Source organism: Phocoena phocoena, chromosome 19 (assembly GCF_963924675.1).
Source record: "Phocoena phocoena chromosome 19, mPhoPho1.1, whole genome shotgun sequence".
NCBI classification, from domain to species: domain Eukaryota; kingdom Metazoa; phylum Chordata; class Mammalia; order Artiodactyla; family Phocoenidae; genus Phocoena; species Phocoena phocoena.
The window spans coordinates 24504712-24513564 of NC_089237.1; positions in this window are offsets into that span (position 1 = coordinate 24504712).

Genomic DNA, 8853 nt, shown 5'->3' on the forward strand with positions numbered 1-8853 from the left:
CTGGGCCCCCCTAACATCTATAGAGTCCAAATCTCTGTATCCAGGGATCTGTATTTTTAAATGCTCTCCAGTGAGCCTGATGCTCAGACGTATTTCAGAAACTCTGGACCAGCCAGTGTCAGAGTTGCTTCCTGTGCTGGGCTCTCTGAGTAGTGAATGAAAGAAGGCAGCAGCCCTTGGCCACTGTGTCTGTCGAAACCCCTTGGCCCTGCCTCTTCCTCTTGGGTCACAGCACCCATTTCACATCCAGCCTGAGCAGTAGCCCCTTCTTCCTACTTCCTCGGGGGTGGGGGGTGAGGTTAGGTGGCGGTCAGGCTCCTGGGGTGTGGCCTGAGGGGCTGCTACAGCAATGCCTCCATGAGGGGCCAGTATCATTACTAGCTGGTGGCCTTATTTAAGTCACTCACCCTGTGTGTCTCCATTTCCTCACCTCTGAAAGCAGGCACCATGCCTTCCTCAGGGTTTTTGTAGGGCTGGAGATGATGGATGGATGGATGGATGGATGGATGGAAAGAGACTAGTGCAGTTCCTGGCACAAAGTGCACATTTGACAAAGTGGTAGTTATTACTATTAGTGTTTTCATCGTGATTTACAGTTTCCTGGGCATGCTAGCCCTAAGGAAGGAGGTTCCAAACAAGAATTCCTGGTTCCTGACAAGACAGAAGGAGACCTGTCATTTCTTTGTGATGCTGAAACTTGTCAGTAGGTAGCCCTGGGCTTCTGGAAAATTCCCCCCCCCCCCGCCCAGTGTAGAACTTGCTACCTTGCAGGTGGGTGTGGGCCACAGGACAGCCTCCAGGCTGTGGCGCCCATAGTAGGAGGAATGTCCCTCACTAGGTGACTCCTCAGATCAGTGCTCCTTGCCCTCCCCCAGCAGGTCAGACTGGAATGACCCCATTCCTCAGGTGGCTGACCTATGCAGGTGGGGCTGCCCCTACCTGCCTCCAAGACCCTGACACCCGGGAGACACTCCCACCAGAGTGCGCCTTTCCTTTGCCCCTGCCTCTGGATTAGGTCTCTCCTGGTGCCCATTGCACCTCATCCTCTCCAAGACCTTGGGCCTCCTTACCTCCATTCCTGCTATCCCTGACACAGCCTGGGGCTTGCCCTTGCCCTTGAACCTGACCAGCTTACACAGGCCTCACTTTCTTGGCTGACCTTACTTATTTTGATTAGGACCGAAGTGAGAGGCCAGATCCCCTGTCTGAGGCCTTGGCAGCCATGATGGGAGACAAGGTGGGCAGGGCCTTGGCTCACAGAGGCTGCTTTACATCACTGGGGAAGCTGCCATTGTTCCCCACTGCCCTCAGTGTCCCACCCCCCACAACCCTGTATTGACCCTTCAGATGAATTCATGAACAATAAAAGGTGAGCTATGAAAACTGTCAGGCAGGCTGTCCTAATCTTTATTTATTTATTTACTTATTTTTAAATTTTAAAAATTTTTTGTGGTATGCGGGCCTCTCACTGTTGTGGCCTCTCCCGTTGCGGAGCACAGGCTCCGGACGCGCAGGCTCAGCGGCCATGGCTCACGGGCCCAGCCGCTCCGCGGCATGTGGGATCTTCCCGGACCGGGGCACGAACCCGTGTCCCCTGCACCGGCAGGCGGACTCTCAACCACTGCGCCACCAGGGAAGCCCAGGCTGTCCTAATCTTGAATAAGGTCTGAAGGTCCAGGGACAATTTAAGCATCCTACTCCTTAAATTGAGTTTGAGCGTAGGAGCGGTGAATGATTCCCGCCCGGGTCCCGGAGTGTGAGTGCTTGTGTTCAGCCCTGCTGCTTAATCTTGAGCAAGGTGCTTCAGCTCTCTACACCCCGATTTCCTCAACTGTAAAATGGGAGTGCTGTTGTAAACTTTCAAGAACTTAGGACACATAGCTAAAACAACCAGAGGAAATATATAAATTAGGTTTCATCAAAATTAAAAAGTCTTGTGCGTCAAAGGACACTATCAAGAAAGTGAAAAGAAAACCGCAGAATGGGAGAAAATATTTGCAAATTGTATATCTGAAAAGGGTCTAATATCCAGAATATATAAAGAACTCCTACAACTCAACAACCAAAAGACAAACAACCCAATTAAAAAATGGGCAAAGGATTTGAATAGACGTTTCTCCAAAGGAGACATACAAATGGACAAAAAGCACATGAAAAGCTGCTCGACGTTATTAGCCATTAAGGAACTGCAAATCAAAACCGCAATGAGATACCACTTCACAGCCGCTAAGGTAGTTATAATTTTAAAAAAGGAAAATAAGTGTTGGCAAGTACATGGAAAAATTGGAACCCTCACACGCTGCTGGTGGGAATGCAAAATGATGCAGCTGCTGTGGAAAACAGTCTGGCAGTTCCTCAAAGAGTTAAATATAGAATTACTATGTGACCCGACAGCCCTACTCCTAGATATGTACCCAAGAGAGTTAAAAAACATATGTCCACACAAAAGCTTCTATCCAAATAAATGTTCATAGCAGCATTATTCACAATAGTCACAATGTGGAAACAACTCAGATGCCTATCAACTGATAAATGGATAAATAAAGCATGGTATATTAATACAATGAAATATTACAATACAGCAATAAAAAGAGATGAAGTACCGACATGTGCTATGTGGATTTAACCTTGAAAACATGCTACGTGAAAGAAAGCAGCCGCGGAAGGCCACATATTGTATGATTTCCTGTTTGTGAAGTGTCCAGGACAGGCAAATCCATAGAGACAGAAAATAGGGTAGTATTTGCCAGGGGCTGAAGGCAGAAGGGAGTGGGGAGTGACTCTCGATGGATACAGGTTTCTTTTTGGGGTGATGGAAATGTTCTGGAACTAGACAGTGGTGGTGGTGGCACAACCTTGTGAATATAGTAAAAACCACTGAATTGTACACTTTAAAGGGTAAATTTTACGTTATATAAACTTTTATGTGAATTATATCTCAATTTTAAAAAGCAGAGGTCAGTACACATAAAGTACTTAGAAGGCTGTCCAGTCCATGATAAACCCCCGGTAAGGTTAGTTGCCATGTAAACTCCACAGGTCTTACGGGTTGGTCCACATAGGCAAAAGGGAGAAAGTCCTGAAAGGCATGTTAGAGATATATTCACATTCTTAATATACGTTAAAGCATTTTGGCATGCAGTTTCTTATTTCATTTTTCATACTCAGTGTTGATTTTACACACTTTATACATATGTACCTATATGATAAATATAAGCATTTATTTGTTGTTTTACATTTTTATTTCATAATCACTTTATATATGTTTAAGATATGAAATGAATTTTCAAAGCTCAAACTTCTTTTGTTTTTGAAGCCTCAATTGGGTTGAAAATCCAGGCTACTATGTGGCTAAGCTAATCTGCTCGAAGCCGGGCCTGTGATGGAGCAGGGTGCTTATTGACCTTGGGCTTGAAAGGTCTGAGACTGAGGCTTAGCTCTGTTGCTTACAAGCTACGTGACCTGGAACAAGACTCAGGTTGACAGATTTAGCAAATAAAAATACACCCAGTTATATTTGAATTTCAGATAAAACAATGAATAAGTTCATAACAACGAAATATTGCAGGGAACATAGTTTTACTAAAAAACTATTTGTTTTCTCTGAAATTCAAACTTAATCGGGCATTTTGTATTTTATCTGGCAACCCTAGATACAACCCTTAACTTCTGTGAAAGGAAAGAGTTTTTGAGTGGAATCATCTTTAATTCTCACAACTCCAGAAGTTAGGTGACCTGGCCCAAGGTCACCCAGCTGGAAAATTATTGAGCAGGGGTTCTAACTTGGGTGTGTCAAGTTTGGCACGCTCTGCTAAAATGGAGCTCAGGATAAGCGGTGCTCTACTTAATGAAAACATGGGAGTCCTGAGCTAACTTGGTAACCACAGAAGCTTTCATTGACTGAGAAGGAGTATTGAAAAAGAGGTGGAGTATCAGATTTGAAAGTGTTTATATGACTCTGTCTATATTAATTTCCTATTGTTGCCATAACAAATTACCACAAACCTAGTGGCTTAAAACAGCACAGATTTATTATAGTTCTGGAGGTCAGCAGTCTGAAATGGCTAAAATCAGGTGTGAGCAGAGCTGTGTTCCTCTGGGGGCTCTAGGACAGAATCTGTTCCTTGTCTTTTCCAGCTCCTAAAGGCTGCGGCCTTTCCTGGCTCATGGCCGTGTCACTTCGACCTCTGCTTCCATCATCACATCTCCTTCTCTGACTCTGACCCTCCTGCCTCCCTCTTAGAAGGACCCTTGTGATTCCATTGGGACTATCTGGATAATTCACGATTATCTCCCCATCTCAAAATCCTTAATCACATCTGCAAAGTCCTTTTTGCCTTGTAAGGTAACAAATCCACAGCTTCTGGCAATAAGGGTGTGGACATCTTTGGGGAGCCATTATCCTGCTTACTGCACGGTCGAAGAGAGAAATTATCTAGTGGGTTTGAGGGTTCTGGGCCTTAACTAGAATCCCTTTCATCTGTACAGTTTTCAGAGTACTTATACACTTTTTTTTTTTTTCCTCGCATTGATCCTGGGAAGTCAATGAAGACATTGTTGAGCCCCTTCTGCAAGGGAGTAGATGAGACTCAGAGGGGGAGGCATAGGGCCTGGGTTGCACAGCTTGAAAGAAACTTGGGCCCAGGGCTTTTAATTCAGCCTCCTCCTACCTCATGCTCCAGCAGCCCCAGTTCTAGGCCATGGGCCACTAGGACAGTGTCCTTACTGGTGGAACGGGGCAATTCTGCAGGTACCCCCACAATCTAGAGGATGAAGGCCCCAAGGTGAGCCGTTCCCTGGGCCCGGATCCCGTCCCTAGCAAGCAGCCTTCTCCTGATCAAGACAAGGAGAAAGGATGGGGGCTTGGTCAGAGAACCTTCCTTTTGGCGGAGAGCCTCAGCCCAGAGCCCCAGAACTTGATGTCCATCCATCTCAGACACGTCCTTAACAGCAGCCCAAGCAGATGGTCCCAGGGCCTGCGATGAGACTCCCGCACGAGGAGGGAGCTCTGATTCTTAGGCAAGTCGTGCTGCAAACCTCCCAGGGATGTGTCACTGTGGTTTACGGTTTTGCCTTTGAGCGCTGCTGCTCTGGAGGAGCTAGGCTCTCTTCCTGTCCCTCAGGTATTGGAAGGCAGCTACCATGAACCCATTGATGTTTCTCTAGGTTTCCCCCATCCCTGTCCTCTACTGATGGCCTGCATGTACCAGACACCACTCCAGGAACTGGGATACATCCCAGAATCTGCCAGGCAAGGCTGCTGCTCCCTTGGACCTTACGCTTTAGTGGGGGCAGACAGACAGACCATACAGAAATTGGGATAAGGATTCTAAGGATAGCAAAACAGGATAAGACATTAGAGGGTGACAGCAACCCTGTGAGACCAGCACTGTCCCACCCGAAAGAGGAGACGGATGGCCTAGGACGGGGCAATGTTGAGATGCAAACCCATGTTTTACTCAAAAGACTCCTTGCTCCTAACCCCTATTCTATGTGGCCTCCAAAACATTTCTCCTGTGTCCTTGCCCAGAAGGGAGGAAGAGCAATTTGAGCCTGGAGGTGGTGCCCGGAGTCTGAGCATCATTCCTGAAGCTGAAGTCGGTTCATCCTGGGAAGTGTCCAGCTGTGGCCTGGCTTCAGGGCCAAGAAGTATGTGAGATTCCTGCATGTTAGCTGAGCAAGTTTCTAGTAAGAAGGGGAGTGGTGTGATGAGTCGTTCAAGGGGGCAGCCAGATTTTAAGGGGAATGAGACGGATGTGGAGAGTGAACCAGCTGTGTGTGGGGAAGGCCAGATGTAAGGAGGGGGGCGATGCAGATGATAGGGGACAGGGACAGGCGTGTATGTGGAGGTAAGACAGAAGCTTTAGGATGGACTAGGAGGCGCTAGGGGGTGAGCTAGATGCAAGGGTCTTCAGACAGACTGCTGCAGCCTCAGGCTTCGGGAGGGTGGCTGTCCCTGGAAAGGGATGATGCAGCCTGTGGAAGAAACACACTTTCTATTTAGGGAGGCTGTTTAGCCTCTGCAAAGAGTAGCTGCCCGCAGGCCTGGCACCTGGCTGCGTGGAAATAAACAGAGACAGGAAGCAATAATTGATGTCACGTCCTCTATCAAACCAGCCACCTCATCCTCTCCGGGCTTGAGGAGATTGCTCAGAGCTGCCGTGCTAGGAGGAGACTGCAGTGGCTAAATGACACTGTCCCCTGAACTTGTGCTTTATCCCCTCTGGGATTGGCTCCTGCTGTGTCCTCAATGTGGAGTGCCTGCCACCCGACCTGCCTGTTGAACGCTTGTCTTCAGCGGCCCACCTCAAATGCTACTCCCCTAAGAAGGCTCGCCTAGCACTTACATCCTGCCTTTCCCAAATTGTGATTAATCCCGAGCCCATGAGCACATACATTAGAGTTGGAAACCCACCTTCAGATGGCCCAACTCTTTTTCTAAGGCACCCTGAACTCAGCCCACCCACATCAGGGCCACGCGGGTGAACTTCAGGAATCCCTGGAACGGAGTGCAAAATCATATGCAAGACCAAATATGCAGAGGAATGAATAAACAAAGTACGGTATACCTGTACAATGAAATGCTGTCCAACCGTAAAAGGGAATGACGTACTGACATGTGCCACAACACTGATGAACCTTTACATTATACCAGGAAAAGGAGTCAGACACAAAAGGCCGAATATTGTACCATTCCATTTATAGGAAATATATCCAGAACAGGCAAATCAAAAAAGACAGAAAAGTAAATAAGTGGTTGCCAGGGGCTGAGGGGTGGGGAGGAATGGGGAGTGACTGGATACAGGGTTTCTTTCGGGATGAGGAAAAAGTTCTGGAATTAGAAAATGGTGATGGCTGAATTGTGTTCATTAAAATGGTGAATTTTATGTTACATGTATTTTACCACAATTAAAAAAAAATCAAATGTACATTTCTGCGGAGCTTTCATCAGATTCTCAAAAGGTTAACCAGCCCAGATCTGGTCCAATAAGTTCACGATGAGGATGGTGATATGGAGACACAGAAAGGGGAGGCACCTGCCCAAGGTCACTCAGGGGCTGGTGGCAGAGCCCTGCCAGGTTGTGTACCTGCCTGACCACGCCCCTCTCCTGCTCCCTTCTTCCCTTGTCCTTTAACCTACACTGTACCCTCCCTGAACAGCCCCCAGGCCTCTCTCCCACTCCCAGCCAGACTACCCACAAGCTGTGTAACTTCCCAAAGTTCCAAGACCTTCCGGAAGCTGAGTGCATGGATAAGAGTTTCATGAGTGTTTGTCTTGTTCGCTAGAGTGGACCCTAAGCTCCTAAGAACAAGAGGAGATGTTTACTTTCCTCCATATCTCAGGGTTCCAGTGGCAGCCATGGATGTGAACTGGTCCTATCTCCCTTCAAGAAAGGGCTTGCTGTTCTCCTGCAAGGAGGGCAGTTAGCTGACAACCTCTGAATGAACATTCTTTTCCCAGATGTCCACACTGGGTTGGCCAAGACTTTGTCAGATCTGCAACACAGTCTAAGGCTCTCCCAGCCTGGTCCTGCTTCCTCCCCCACCCTCCTCACAATAAACCTCTTGCACTCCTATCTCCATCTGTGTCTGCTTCCTGGAGGGCCCAGATGACACAGTCCCCAGCCTGGAGTATCATAAACGTTCAGTAAACGTTCATAAAGTGAACTGAACTGGGGACTCCCTGGAGGGTGGAAGGAGGTTGGTGCCTAGGTCACTGAGAGCAGGAGAGGAGGGGCTGGTCGTGGAGGATGTGTCAATCATAAGAGGAGGGAAGGTCTAGAGGGGCATGGAGAAGGGGCTATACCCCTGGGAGAGGCCCAGTAGTGGAGAACACATAGGGAGCCCAGGGAGTGAACAGCCCTACTGGCATCCTCCCTAGCTCCTCCTCTGGGGTATACTGCAGCAAAGCTCAGAAATGTCCCAGGAGACAGGGTCCAAAGAGCCCTGGCCTTGGACTTGGGAGAACCAGGTTCAAATTGTGCTTCTGGTTAGTCGACTGACTCTATATACTCTTCCTTGGTGGAGCTCAGTTTTTCCATCTGTAAAATGGGTACACAGACCATCGCTCCAACCCTGGCATGATTTTGAGAATTGACTGAGACGTTCCTACAGTTTATGGAGGGTACTGTGTTGGGTAGTTTAAATGCATACTCTCAGTTAACCCTTACAGTGGCCCTGTGTGGGAGGCATTATGACCCCCATTTTACGTGAGAAAACTGTAGCTCAGAGAGGTCAAGGGACTGGCCCAAGAACACACAGCTAGGAAACAGGGAAAGCTGACATTGGAATCCAGTTCTGTCCTGCTCTAGAGCCCCTTCATTATTCCGCACACAGTTTCTGAGCCGCTGCTATGTGCTAAAGTTTGAGTTGGGATGGGGACAAAGGACAAGCCAGCCCTGCTCTCACAGCGTTTATATTCTCTCAGAGAGCTTGACAGCAGCCAACCACTTAAACAAACATAGTAATTCCAGAATGCGTTAGGACTGGAAAAAAATATACTGGGTGCATTTATAAAGTTGAGATAACAGAGAAGTCTACTTTGTTTTAAGATTTTTTAATATTTATTTTATTATTATTTATTTTTGGCTGCATTGGGTCTTCGTTGCCAGGCGTGGGCTTTCTCTAGTTGCAGAGAGCAGGGGCTACTCTTCGTTGCGGTGCGCGGGCTTCTCGTTGCAGCGGCTTCTCTTACTGCAGAGCACAGGCTCTAAGCGCGTGGGCTTCACTAGCTGTGGCTCACGGGCTTAGTTGCTCCGCGGCATGTGGAATCTTCCGGGACCAGGGCTCCAACCCGTGTGCCCCGCATTGTCAGGCGGATTCTTAACCACTGCACCACCAGGGAAACCCAAG